This window comes from Panthera onca, chromosome A1 (genome assembly GCF_046562875.1).
Source record: "Panthera onca isolate mPanOnc1 chromosome A1, mPanOnc1 haplotype 2, whole genome shotgun sequence".
Lineage (NCBI taxonomy): Eukaryota > Metazoa > Chordata > Mammalia > Carnivora > Felidae > Panthera > Panthera onca.
Window position 1 is genome coordinate 26,309,178 of NC_138339.1, and position 14,175 is coordinate 26,323,352.

The window sequence follows — 14,175 nt, forward strand, 5'->3', positions numbered from 1 at the left end:
CAAACTGCTCCAGTTAATCAATCCAATGTGAATATTTGAGATTTCTATTCAATTAAGTTTTCTTCAGTGGTGTTTTCTTTCTTTCTTTCTTTCTTTCTTTCTTTCTTTCTTTCTTTCTTTCTTTTTATTTTTTTTTTTAAGTAAAATGTTTCCCTCCGAACAGAAAAGAATGAAATCCTCATTTGGAAAGACTTCTGAAAAAAAAACAAAACCCAAGACTTTTCTAAAAAGACAAGGATTTGAGCAAATATCTGAAAAATGTTGGTAAGTTAAAAATTCACTAAAAAATCATTTGTTTCATTATTATCCTGTAGGTATATAACATTTATTTTTACTCTTCCCATATTACTCTTGGCTATCAGCAATTTTTATTAAATCTTTGTTCCGTGTAACAGTGTCTTGGTAACTTTTTGGCTAAAAAGAGAAAAAAGTATAATCTTTAATAATATAATTTGCTTTTGGTATCACATCATTTAAAAATAGTTGACACTGAATAATAATGGAAATAAAGAATTAAACAGATTATTTTTACTTGTATATGGCTGCTTGAACAGACACTAAGTGACTTTTATAACTGATTTCAAAATTTACATCTTCCTTTTTTTAAAAAAAATACTTTCAAGTGTGTTAGGTTTTATCTTAATCTGTTTAAATATTAGGCTTCCTGGTTTATATGTACACTGAAAGTGGCTTGGATTAACAGCATTTATTCTTGGTTCTTGGAAAAAAATGACATAACTTCTTAATTTTATATGTCCCCAAACACAAGTCCCCAAGCAGCATTTACAGTAAATGTTTACATACATAACCTCACTTGACCTTCAAAACAAGCCAGTGAAATGTTATCATTATTTACAAGGTGAGAAGTATAAAGGTCAGAGGCCCCTATTCTATAAATATTAAGGTTTACAGGGCCTATAGGAGGAGAGGTTCACTGGGGCTGTTTGGCCCAATCTGTGATCTTAAGAGGGATTTTTGTTTTGGCTGCTAAGAAGTAGAGATTTTATCTATGGAAACAGGGTTTGCCCTTGTCTCTGATGCCAACTTCAACCTAGATTTATTCTTCTTTTTCAAAAAGCCACATTGCTATCATTTAAGAAACTGTGATGGTCACTTAGGGGTATTAGGAAATGGCAAGCCAGTAGGGTTGCAAGATAAAATACAGGACACTTAGTTAAATTTGAATTACGGATAAATAATGAATCAATTATTTTTTTATTAAAATTTTTTAAATATTTATTAATTTTTGAGAGAGAGAGAGAGAGAGACAGAGCATGAGCGGGGGAGGGGCAGAGAGAGAGGGAGACACAGAGAGAGGGAGAGGGAGAGGCTCCTAAACAGGCTCCAGGCTCTGAGCTGTCAGCACAGAGCCTGATGTGGAGCTCAAACTCATGAGCCGTGAGATCATGACCTGAGCCAAAGTCCGAAGCTTAACTGACTGAGCCACCCAGGTACCCTGATGAATCATATTTTAACATAAGTATGTCCCATGCAATATTGGGACATTGTTATACTAAAAAAAATGTATATTTATCTGAAGTTCAATTTTTAAAAAATTTATTTATTATTTTGAAAGAGAGAGAGAGTGTGTGCATGTGTGAGTCAGGGAGGGGCAGAAAGAGAGGGAGGGAGAGAATCCCAAGCAGGCTCTGCATTGTCAGCACAGAGCCCAGTAAAGGGCTTGAATTCATGAACCATGAGACCATGACCCGAGCCAAAATCAAGAGTCAGCTGCTTAACCAACTGAGCCACCCAGGCACCCCCCGAAGTTCAATTTTAACTGGGCATCCTGTATTTTTAATTTGCTAAATCTGGCAATCCTACGAACTGGCTTCCTAGGCAAGGAGAAGTTGCTGGCCTGGTCCAGGCTTTAAGGAGAGTGAATCCACTAATAACACCATGAGAGGCAGACAAACAGAATTTAAAGCTGGATTGTTTGTTGCTTGGGTTCATATTCTGATTCCACTGTTTACTACCTTACTTCGTCTTCCTGAGTCTTGGTGCCCTCCTCGGCAAGACAGCAGGTAACAGTCTCTATCTCCTTAGGATTGTTGTGAGAATGAAATAAAATAACTCAGAATACTTTTCACATACGAAATGCTTTATAAACTTTGTTTTTATGTTAGTATTCTATATAGTATCTTCTCTTCTCCAAGAACACAGTGATGAAAATACTTTGAATTATCCAGTATATATATCTTTCTGTCTGTCTATGTCTATATCTACATCTATATCTATATGTAGAGTTTCTTACTGGCCAGAATGCTTATATTTAGTATCTGCACTGCCTGGTGAATCTCCTTTAAAAATATATTTTTTTCCCATTTGTAGTGTGTTTTGTGTTAAGTTGCCTATATTTATTATTATTGGTTTCAACTTTGGCTAAGAAAAAGATTAGTATTCAGTTTTAACACGTTTGAAGATATGTTTGACTTCATCTTTTTATTAGCTTCATTTTAATATTTGTAAACTTTTAATGTATAATGTATTGTAAACTCTCTTTCTCTCTATATACACAGTTTTATTGCAATTTAAAAACTATTTTTCCATTACATCCTAAATTTCCTGAATTCAGATATTAATTAGGGAACAATTTAGGGGAAAGTGCAACTACTGTATGCTCTGAATAGTGCAGGCATTGCAGTTTTACCAAATGTCATTTTCCTGTATGCATGTGTCTACATAAATATGCCTACACATGTATGCATGTATGTACATATGTAAATAAAACAAATGTTTTTGGATTTAATTAGTTATCTTTTAATTTATGGTTACCATATGATTCTCCCTAAAACTGATAAATCTAGTAATAGCTACACATGATGGATGAGGGACCTGAGCATGTATAAGTTGAATGAATTTTTCTGACGTTTTTAGAAAGTGTGATGACTATGTACCTATCATTGTGCTAGTAAGCATTGTGGGATTACACAAAGCTGCACCAAACCCTAGGGGCTTATGCTTGTTTGAGGACGGAAGAATGGGGAATAAAACACACGTAAAAGTAACCAAGTAAAAGCAGCAAGTGATGAAGGACTTATGATGAATGCTGATAATGCCATGGAACCAGATGTGTGTTTGTCCTATTGCAAGGACAGGTGATGGATCCATCTGGTGCATTTTACGACAATGACTTTAGGTAAGACACTTCCCCACTGAGGTTTAACTTTCCCTTTCCTTTTCTTTTTCTCTTCTTTTCTGCTAGATAGAAACTTGCCCATTAAGATTAACATGAAAGGTGACATTTTATAATACTGTCTGTTGCATCACTAAATAGCATGCTTTAATTTTTAAAACTTTTGATGGGGGCGCCTGGGTGGCTCAGTCGGTTAAGCGGCCGACTTCAGCTCAGGTCATGATCTCGCGGTCCGTGAGTTCCAGCCCCGCATCGGGCTCTGTGCTGACAGCTCAGAGCCTGCAGCCTGTTTCAGATTCTGTGTCTCCCTCTCTATGACCCTGTTCATGCTCTGTCTCTCTCTGTCTCAAAAATAAATAAACGTTAAAAAAAAAATTATAAAAAAAAAATTAAAAAAAAAAAAACTTTTGATGGTTTTCAAAGTTTCAATATATTTCAAAATATTTCAGACATAAAGTACATAAAATAATATTTTAATGAAAATGAAAATAAAAGTAGGTTAACTTTTTTATATTAAATGAACAAAACTATTTACCAACATACTGTGCCCCCCAGTGCCTAAACGGAGGTAGTCAACTTGCTCTGCTAGGGTTTGTGGTGGCACTGGAAGTGACCACAGCCTTCAGCAAAGTAATCCATCAATGTGCATCAAGTGCCCCGACAATGTCTATACTTTCTATACTTTTGTCTAGGTAAATCTGTATCTGAGCAACTAACTTAAGAAATACAGGGAAGAGTCGGTTACACACATATAAATGCACGTGTGTATGTATTCTGTTTATCTAAATCTATATATTTGAGGAAACTCTCACAGTTTTGACCTTCATATCCATATCTCCTGTTTTAGAAGAAAACTGGGCTGGCTTCCTGAGTGGGCAATCGGCACAACTGCACAGGGTCTTATGCTCAGAAAGGGCTTCATACTTGGGGTTTAATGCTCTGTAGTTGTCATCCTGAAATTCTAGATAATTTTATCTTTGAATTTGTGTTTTGTAAGTGAAGTCTGAAGGTTCAATGAAGCTTGCACAGGGGTTTGGAGCCTTGATTTACCTGTGCTCTTATCCACCACCATCTCTTTTGGATGGGTTCTCTGTCTCCCATTCCCTGAGAGTGTTCAGTTATTGTTGCTCTCTTCTACCCCTGGTGGGGTATGGGCATGGATGGGAAGAGGATTGGGGTCAAGCATATGCACCCTACACTGTGGGGTGAGGCCCCAGACACCTGTGAATTCACCTGGAAGCTCCCTGTTGCACTCAAGGGAATGCAACATTAAATAGCAAACAACTCCCCACCTCCACACCACATTTGACAGACTGAAAGACCACAAAAGAAAGGAAAAACTTTATTTCTTGCTTTTGTGGACCAGGATATCACATTTGCGTTTTTCATAGGGTCCCATAAGTTATATAGCTGGCTCTGGAAGAAAAATGCTTAGAAGAAATTCTCTGGAAGAAATTTAGAAGGCTTGGGATTCCAATGCAACTCTAGCAAGAAGTTATTCTAGATAAAATGGGACAAAGACAAACTCTTCCCTTTAGTTTCAGACCCAGGCTGCAGGAATTGAAGCCAGGAAGGGAGAGAATGCAAACAGAGCCCATGTCATTCCTGTGGGCAGAGCTTATGGCTTTTCCCACACTAGTAAGAAAGTGTCTTCAACTCTTGGCCCTGAGAATTATTGCCCTTCTGGGGTGTGTGTGTGTGTGTGTGTGTGTGTGTGTGTGTTTGTGTGTAGGAGGGAGGTGTGGAAGTCATTGCTTCCTGAGTTACTTTCTGCAATATTTTTTGTGACTTTCTTCTTTGTTTCCTTTTTCCCTCCATTTAAAGAAATCATCCCATTATTTGAGATGAAATTTGCCCCAGAGCTTTAATTCTTGTGTGTGAAGATTTGTTTTCAAAGTGAAAAAAAGGAACTAAGGTAGATTCAGCACTGCAGGCAGACTCATCAATCTTGTCTGTAATTGGGTCTGCCATTGGTGAGTAGCCACTTGAGAGGAAATTGCTCACCCATGTGGAGTGAATGAACTCTTTCAGGGCGCTGGGCCTCTACAGAGGGCCGCACCATGGCCTCCTGCCAGACAGTATCCTCGTGTTGCCTGGCTCCGCTGCAGACTCAGTTCAGACCGGGGAGCAGTTTGTTCCTCTGGTCCTGCAGATAAGCATCTGTTTGCTCTAGCTCTTCCTGGTTCAGCAGGGCCGAGGTCCCTTTAGAGAGGCATTGACATTTAAATGCATGAGGGCTTTTGGTGATAGGAATAGGGAAATGGACTCACCAAGATCTTTGAGTCCCTTTGTTTGAAAGAGGGAAGAGCAAGCAATAGTAGTTTCCTGACGTCAAGGTGAAAGCTGATGAGGTCATTTCTGCTTCCAGTCCATTAATCTCTGGCTCATTTGAAGCCAACTGTTTATAAAGAAATGCCAGCTTCATTGGCAGTTTCTCCATAATTGTTCTAAAGAACTGGCATTACTTTTTCTTTCCTCCAACATATTCCAAATAATGCCTTGTTGCAAGAACTCAAGTAAGATAGTTACCCATCCAAATTAACAATGTGAGATCACCTCTTTTAGCCATCAGAGGCATTGGAGATAAATAAATTAAGGCAGTGGAATTCCCGTGTTTATGCTTTCAGATGATTTTACTGAAAGAACATTTAGCTGCCACTCCTTCCTGTTTTGAAAGAACCCTCTGCTTGGGAGGTCAGTGACTGAATTCACATCTTTAATATTTTGCATAGAATCCTTCAAAAAGAAGACCTCTCTTCCTCTTGAATGAATTTCAGGGCACAAAAGCCCATGTGATTCTTAGCTATTATTTGGAATGGCATGGTACCTTAGAGGAGAGGGTAAAAAAAATCTCCCAATGACCTTTATGTTATAGGGACTATACGAGAGCTATAACAGAATAAAGAATTAATGGCTTTGTGTAAAACAGACCTTCTAGGCTCATCCATTAGAAAAAGTAAAGAATAATGTTCTTCTAGAAAGAACCAAACTAAATGAGAGATATTTATAGTTGGGGTATAGTAAGAGTCTAAGAAGATAAAATCACTGAGATGAGCCCATAATTTAGTTGAGGACAAGATTGTTGAAAAATATTCCAAAAGCACTTCGTTCTAAATCTCTTAGCAATAATCACCTTGGATTATGGTTTTGTGTTGACTTGTTGATCTCTCCCACTTGCCTAAGTTCTCTAGCTTAGTGTCTGGAACAAATACAATCCTTAAAGGCTTAGTGAATGAAACAATGGATGAAAAGACTCATTTCTATATGTTATGAGGTATAGAATAAGGAGGAGCAGTCAGGGTGTGGTGATACCCAGAGAAAAATACTTGATGTGTTGTTAAAGCCTTTGCCTCAAACAAGCCAAAATGAAAACTTGCAAGGGGAAAAATGTTCCCTGAAGGGAAGACTGTATTGGCAACACCCATAGTGTCTTAAGCAACATTAAACACTTACAGGTCTTGATAGATGAGCTAGGAATTTGGAGCATATATGCCCATGGGAAATCAGCCAAAAACACTGCATGGCTATATATTTTAAATCTATAGTAACAGCTCAGACAAATTGTTCTCAACTCAGGTTGTTCTCAACTCTGACCCTCACAGGGCTCCTTCCTGGACAAAGCTGCTTTCCTTTCCCCTTGCTGTTCTCATTTTGCTCCCTAGAAGAGAGCAAAATGTTCTTCATGGGATTTTATCTTTAAATTTCTGTGGCCAATGAGGAGAACCCAAGGGCATGTCTCGGGAAAATGGAAGGACCCAGGAGTGCAGCCTCATCTTTTTCACAGTGTGATAAATTTAACACTTTAATAGTCTAAATCAAACGAAGTAAACTTGGAGCCTTTATGTAACTTGGGGAAAAATCATGTTTTGACAAATTTCATACAGTTTAACTGAAATCAAGCCTGCTAACCAGAATCAAAGGCTACATGCAACTGTCCATAGTATTTCTAAACTGTTGTCTAAATAGACTCGTAAGAAGACAAGGTTATTCAGAGTAACGTTCTTCCACAGGCCAACCTGACATGACAGGAACGTTTATCAAGGAATGAAATTCATGTCAGGCATGAACATGTTCAGCTGTCTCCTTCATTGCTATGATTGAATTTGTCATAGCACAGGACTGTGCTTGCATACCTGGTTTACCCAGATATCTTTTTTGTGTTTGACAGTTACTACTGTGGGATCCTAACGTCCTGCTTCCTCAGAGAAAGGTTAATTGTCTTACGCCAGTTTTACAACATATAGAGTAGCGTATAACTTGTTGGGCTCGGGAAGTGTGGTGGAAGGGCAAAAGCATGAGAATCAGGAATCCTTTCCTCTGGGCATCTTTGATCAGTCTGATTTGCAACCATTACACTGAACAGAATGGAATGGTGGCTTCTTTAGTTCCTCTGAGCTTCCACTAGTCTATATTTGTGCCTCATTCTGAATCCACCCCATAGGGCTGAAACTAGATCTGCCTCTGAAGATAGGATATTTAGTGAACAGCCTTCTGTTGAGCAGACACCTTCTCAATGAGGACATCCTTCAAAGCAGAGAAGAAGGAGCTAAGCAGGGGGGAAGGGTTGTATGTGAGCATTGCATAAACAAGGACCAGGCTGAGGAGAACTTGAAACTCACCTTAACCAGGGCCTTCTCAGCCAGGAAAAACCTCAGAAGGAAGGAAATGTTCTGGGAAGTGTTTTATCTTCCTCTACAGTGACTCCCCTTAGCCTCTAGTCTAAAGCTCCAGTCTCTTGACACAGCCTTCCAAGCCTCCCTGATATGGTCTTGCTTACTTTTCCAGCTTAATTTCTTGCCTCTCCAGCCTCAAACTTTATGAACTGACAATCCTTTTTCTTCTTTATGTACCATGCCATACTCAGGCTCTGCCCTTGCATGCTGCATCTCTTCTGTTTGGCTAATTTCTTCTTTAGCCTTTATGATTCAAGTTAAGCATCATCTTATTCAAAATATTTCTTCAAGACTCACAAGACTTGATTAAGGTCCTTTTTTGGGCATCCATAATATTCAGTGCATATCTTCATGGGTGACCTAATGGCATTGTTGTATAATTATTTGTCTCTTCTTTCCCTACCATGAGAGACACTGATCCCTCTTCAGGAATGAAGAACATATTCCCTCAGATGCTGAAAGTGCCACTGGAGACAGCCCTTTGATGTCAGCTCCCCATGGTGATTGCCTTTGTTGCAAAGAGCTGCCTAAGCCAAGTCAGGTCCCTTTTTCTGGGTGGTCAGCATCCAATGATTAACCAGCACAGAGGTTAAAGGCTCAGCCCTTACACCTAGGTGGGTTAAAGTCTGATGCTTACAAGAACTTCAGAACTCTCTGCAGGGTCAACTGCGGCCTCCATTGATACTACATCCTAGCTCAACTTCTCCCTGTGCCTAATCCTGCTTCCTTCCTGCCTTTCTATGGGTGTTGGTTCCAAGAACTCCCTAATTAATTCCCTGCATGTTGTTCTCCACCTCAGAATTGGCTTTTAGTGATCCCAAGGTATGACACCTACCTTCACTTGATCTGAGAAAGTTGAGGACAGAGACAGTGCCTTATTAATCTTTGTATTTCTAGCACTCAGCAAGGTGTCTGGCACAGAGCGTGCTTTCAACCAGTGCTGGTGGGTATGTCTAATAAATGAAATTCAAAGTAAGAGGGCATTTGGTATAGTTCAAAAAATGAAGGGGACGTCAGGTTTCCTCTAGAAGGCATATAGCTTTATCATACTGATAGCTTTCACAATTAAATAGGGGAAGAGGCCTGCAGTTGGAGTTAACATATCTGGGTGCAAGTCTTGTTCTTCCCCTTACTTGTGAAGTGTGTGCGTTGCTGGGTTCCAGCACCAAACAGAGGGCACACTCAAATGAGATGATTTGGGAATTTAATAAATAAAAGGACTACTTACAATGTGAAGGCCAAGTTCAAGGAAACAAACAGTGCAGTATTTGGGGCTATGAACATGTTACCATCTCTAGGTCTAAAGGGGAATGGTGAAGAGGGCTGAGTCTAGAAGGGAACTGTGGTTTGCTAGGGGAATACAGCTTGTTCACTGAGACTTGGTAAGAAGGGAGTAGGGGAAATAAAGGCCCAGGGCTTATTCTCCACTGGCCTCCCCTCTCCTGCCAGTGTCTACCATTGGCCAAGCCCAGTGAGAAGCCAGAAGCCCAGGGGCTTCTTGCTGCAGGCCAGTGGCTTCACAGGAACAGAGGACAGAGAAGGGGGAGAGGGTGAAGGGAGGATCATGGGTCTGGAGTGACAAACAGAAGATACCCAGCACAGGGACCACACAGGCTCAAGAGTTTAACTAATTTGCCTTTTAATTAGGGAAGGGAGCTCCAGCTAGACCACTGGATGTGTAAGATACATAAACATGTCTTGTTAACTGTAAACTGAAATACCTATATTACATATGGTTTAATTGAAAATATTCACTTAATGTTTCCAAGACTAGGTCTTCATACAATCCAAATCTAGGAAGAGTTGCATCACACAGTGCTACTGATTCAGTAGCAGGAAATCACTCCAATGCCTGCTGGCTATACTGCATTTTAATTCATGGGGACTGGGGTTTGGAAAGGCCAATTTTCTGAATCATGACCTTGTGCCCCGAAATTTTAGTTCTTCTTCGGTTCATACATAAGCATGTAGCACATTTTCTTCTGTGAGGGGCTTCAGAATTATGAGCCACTAAATGCTGCTGGTAGAGTTCAGCATTATTTGGGAGAATGGTGTCTTTGATTTATTTGCTCAATATTCATTAAAATAATCTATATCATAACTTCTCTAACTCCTGCCATAGCTTTCATCCCCATCCAGTGGAAAATGGCAGGATTTCAAATCTTCTGGAGTAAAGAAAATGTGTCCAGACTCAATATCATTTGTGGGAAATGAATTCATAACAGTTGAATTTCGTTTTTAAAAACTACAATTCTTTCATTAAAATTTTTTTTTATTATTTAAAAAATTTTATTGTATTATTTTGTTTGTGTATATATGTGTGTGTATGAAACTGGAGAGTTTGAATTTCCTGTGTCCAAAGCAAAGGGCATTATGGAATGTGTGCTCGTAAAGCAGCTTCAGTGTCACTGTTTAATTTCCTTCTCTCTGTCTCTCTCCCCTCTCTCCTTCTCTCCTTATTTCTTGCACACATTCATGCATGCAGTCACTTCATACATGTTTACTGAATACCTGCTGTGGACCAGTCACTCTTCTAGGCAGTACAGACACAGAAATGAACAAACTGTGAAAAACTGCTGCTTATATTCTAGTGGGGGACAGACAATAAACAAGATATGTAAGTAAAATATATAGTATTTTAGATATTGGCTTGGGAGATGTTGCTTGGGAGAAAAATCAATTAAGAAAGGAAATAGGGGGAGTTGAACTGCAATTTTCAAAGAGTGATCAACATAAAATGAAGTTATACTTTGTATCACAAGCAAACAATTTTGGCTCTAATCCTCTAACGTAAAGACTGGAAAATTCAGTGAGATTCTCTGTGTCCTACGTTTTTCACCTGTGAAGTAACGGAGATGGAATGGGGGCAGAGAACATAGAAATGTTCTAACTTTAGGGAAACTATTTGGTATAATGGCTCCCCTGCTACCACCTTGGTCTGAACCACCATCATGTCTTGTCTGGTTTATTGCAATAAACACCTCATGGCCTCCCAGCTCCTAACTCTACACACATTAGCTAGAGTGAGGTTTTAAAAAATCAGATCTTGTCACTCTTTTGTTCAAACCCTGCATTGGCTCCCAATCCATACAGGTCCCAATCCATACAGAGAAACTGCTAAAGTCCTTACAGCGGCCTTCAAGGCCCACTTTGATCTTTCCTATAGTTTCTTCCCTCACTCACCCTCCTCTGGCCACAATGGCATCTTCATTCTTTCTTTAATATCAAGAATTTTCTGCCTTTTAGGTCTTTGCTTTATCTTCCTCTCTCTGGAATGCTTTCCCCAACTTATCCACTTTACCAACTCCCTCAAGTCTGCTCAGTTCTCTTCTCAGTGAGGCCTATGTCAACTCCCTAATGAAACTTCTCAACCTCTCTCCTTTACCATTGGCACCCCTGACCCCCATCTCTTGCCCTACTTTCTTATTTCCATGGTACTCATCACTTTTACACATTCGATAACATTTACTAAACAATTGACTTATTATATTTATGTGTGTCTCCAACTGCTAGAAATAACTCCATGAGGGCAGCCCATGTGCCAAGAACAATGCCTGGTCTAGAGCAGAAACTCAATAAGCATTTGTTTAGAAATAATAGCTTCTCATGTACATGTCTGTGCACATACATGTGCACCCCCCCCCCCCCCCCCAATATATACTTTTCCTATATTCTCATTTTCTCTCACACTGTCCTTGGTCTAAAACACTTTCCCACACACTTTTTGGTCATATATCTTGCTGCTATGGGCTGAATGCTTGTGTCTCTCTGCCAGATTCATATGCTGAAGCCCTAACACCCAGGGTGGCTATATTTGGAGATGGGGCCTGGAAGGAAGTATTTAAGGTAATTATTAGTAATTACATACTTAAATGAGGTACTAAAGGTGGGACACTGATCCTATAGTATTAGTCCTTTTAAGAAGAGATGAGAGAGAACTTGCTCTCTTTCTCTATCCTTGCTCATGTACTGAGGAAAGTCCATGTGAGCACACACTGAGAAGGCAGTTATGTATAAGTCAGGAAGAGAGTTCTCACCAGGAACTAAGTCAGCCAGCACCTTGATCTTAGACTTCTAGCTTTCAGATCAGTGAGAAATAAATTCTTGTTATTTAAGCCTCCCAGTAGCTGGTGTTTTGTTATGGCAGTCCTTACAGAATAATACACCTACCCATGTGTTTAGACTCATCTTAAATCTCTCCTCCTCCATTAAGTCATTGCCAAACATATTAGTGCATAAGGACATCCATTTACTGACTTTTGATAGCATTTTTAGGTAAATGACAGTTTTTAGAGTTTGATTATAGTTTGCATTGACTTGTTCTTTGTTTTATGTAGGTGCTTCTGGTCTCCCACATCAAGTATAAGCTACTTTATGAGGGCAGAGGCTGAAGCAAATACAGGTCCCTGGTGCCAGGTTCCCTCTGAGGAAAGCAACTGCATCTTATTCGCAGAGAGGATTATAGGATTATTTTATTGCCCAAGGTCACACAAATGGTTCTGAAACAGAACTGGATTCAGTTCTCATAAAACCCAGATCAGCATTCATTTTTGATAGGTGTTGAATTCATAGATAAATGAAGGCTTTATAAAATATGTTTATGACAAAATGTAGTTTCTAAGGACACCAAAGCATGTCTTCCTGACACCAAACTAAGGAATAAGAAGCAGGGTGCCAGAAATGAAATCTTGGATCTCATCTCAGCTCTCAATTATCTGTAACATTGTGTACCCTCACTTTCATGCTGTGTGGGCAAGCTAGTCAGTGACAGTGGGGCTGAAATAATGAGGAATAATAGGAAACTAAGGGAAGGGGCATGAACTATGTATTCAATGATCAAGCAGGCAGGCAACTGAAAGGGATAAGAGGATAAACACATTTAGATAATTATCCTTGTGGAAAAAAATAAGCAACAACTCTTTGGTGTATCAGATTATGGGAAAGGGGAGGCTGCTATACTGACTTAAATAGGAGCTTCCACAGACTTTGGAGACATTATACGTATACTTTCCCATGTTATACATTTCTACAAACTAACAAACTATTTCTAATTAAAATGGGATTTCAAAAATTCCTTCTCCTAAGTTACCATAGCATGTTTGGTGGTTGGGTTCTCAGATCAGCCTGCAAAGGTCTTTTTGACATGAAATATTGCAACTTTTGTGTAAAAATGACAAATTGAAAATAACATAATTTACTGCTGATGGTTAAGTTAAAGATATTTAATTTGAGAAGGAGGAGAAAGTGGATACACATTCCTGTAGAATTCTGGAGGAATTCTGGGGGTCTTTCAATCTTTACATTTGATCTTAGCCAAAAGGCTGAGAAGCGATGGGGGTCTTTCAATCTTTGAATAGAGCTGTTTATTCTGTTTATTTTTACTTGTAAAGGCACAACTTTTGTTTTCTTTAATAGGCATCTGCTTAAGTACTACTTTTTTCACATTTAGAACAGGAAAAATAAGAACGAATAAAAAATAAGCCAGACATTTTTATCGGGAAAGCAAGAAGAAGCAAAGAAAAGGGGTTAGAAAAAGTGTGACAGAATGTTCAAAAGACAGCATGCTTGATGAGTGGGCTGGAGGTGTGTAAAAGAAAGGCAGGGGTTGGGTGTGTGGATAATCTAGTGCAAGTTGATGGAAAGAGTGAGGTTTTGGAGTACACCTTGATGTGGACTTGCATTCTGGACAAACTGAATTCTGGATAAATTTCTCCCTAATTTCCTCATATGTAAAATGAGGAAAGTCTTTGCCTCCTAAAATCGGTGTGAGGATTAAATGAGAGAGTGTAGCTAAGACCAAGAGTAAAGGAATCCAAAAATAAGAGTCATCGGTAAGAGTGCTGCTGCAGCCCAGTGGGGTGGCAGTGTGCACATAGGCAATAGGGACAGAGCACTGGCTGTTATTGTCTGGAATGCACTAGAGCAGGAAGGTAAGATGGGAAAGGGCACGGTAGGAGCACTAAGGGAGGAGCAAAGTGTGTGCATGTTCAGCCTATTCTTCTATGCCCCCAGTGGAGGGAATAAATGCATAATGTAATGTATTATACTGTGCTCTGTTCTGCAGTGGAATTTTGTATAGCCTCAATTCTTTTTTTTTCATCGAGAAAGTAGCACAATATCTCTGGGGTCTTTATCTGTAAGCACTATTGGGTTGCTTGTGAATGTTAAAAAGAAATGAAGGTTATAGCCTCAGGGCACTATCTCTGAGTAGCCTTGTGCTGTAGAGGAACAATAGGAGCATTGCTCTGTAAAGCACTGTGTCTATTTATTATTTCCCTTGGAGACTGTTAGAAGGCAACCAAGTCACAGTGAGGTTGCAATAAACAGTAAGGACCTTTTCACATCTTTCTTAGGACTGACTTCCCT

The 14,175-nt window shown here is 39.4% G+C and overlaps 1 long non-coding RNA gene across 9 annotated transcripts in view; it reads right to left on the bottom strand.

The window, feature by feature from the left end:
* Nucleotides 1-260: 260 nt before the first annotated feature.
* Nucleotides 261-14,175, bottom strand: part of LOC144615952 (uncharacterized) — a 547,072-nt gene continuing 533,157 nt past the window's right edge. For 7 of the 9 annotated variants that reach the window (XR_013554718.2, XR_013554720.2, XR_013554724.2 and 4 more), the window contains one exon: nucleotides 261-414. This is a non-coding gene — a long non-coding RNA (uncharacterized LOC144615952). Of the gene's footprint in view, nucleotides 415-1,976; nucleotides 2,042-14,175 lie in introns of all 9 variants that reach the window. The other 2 variants (XR_013554719.2, XR_013554721.2) reach the window with 1 other exon arrangement.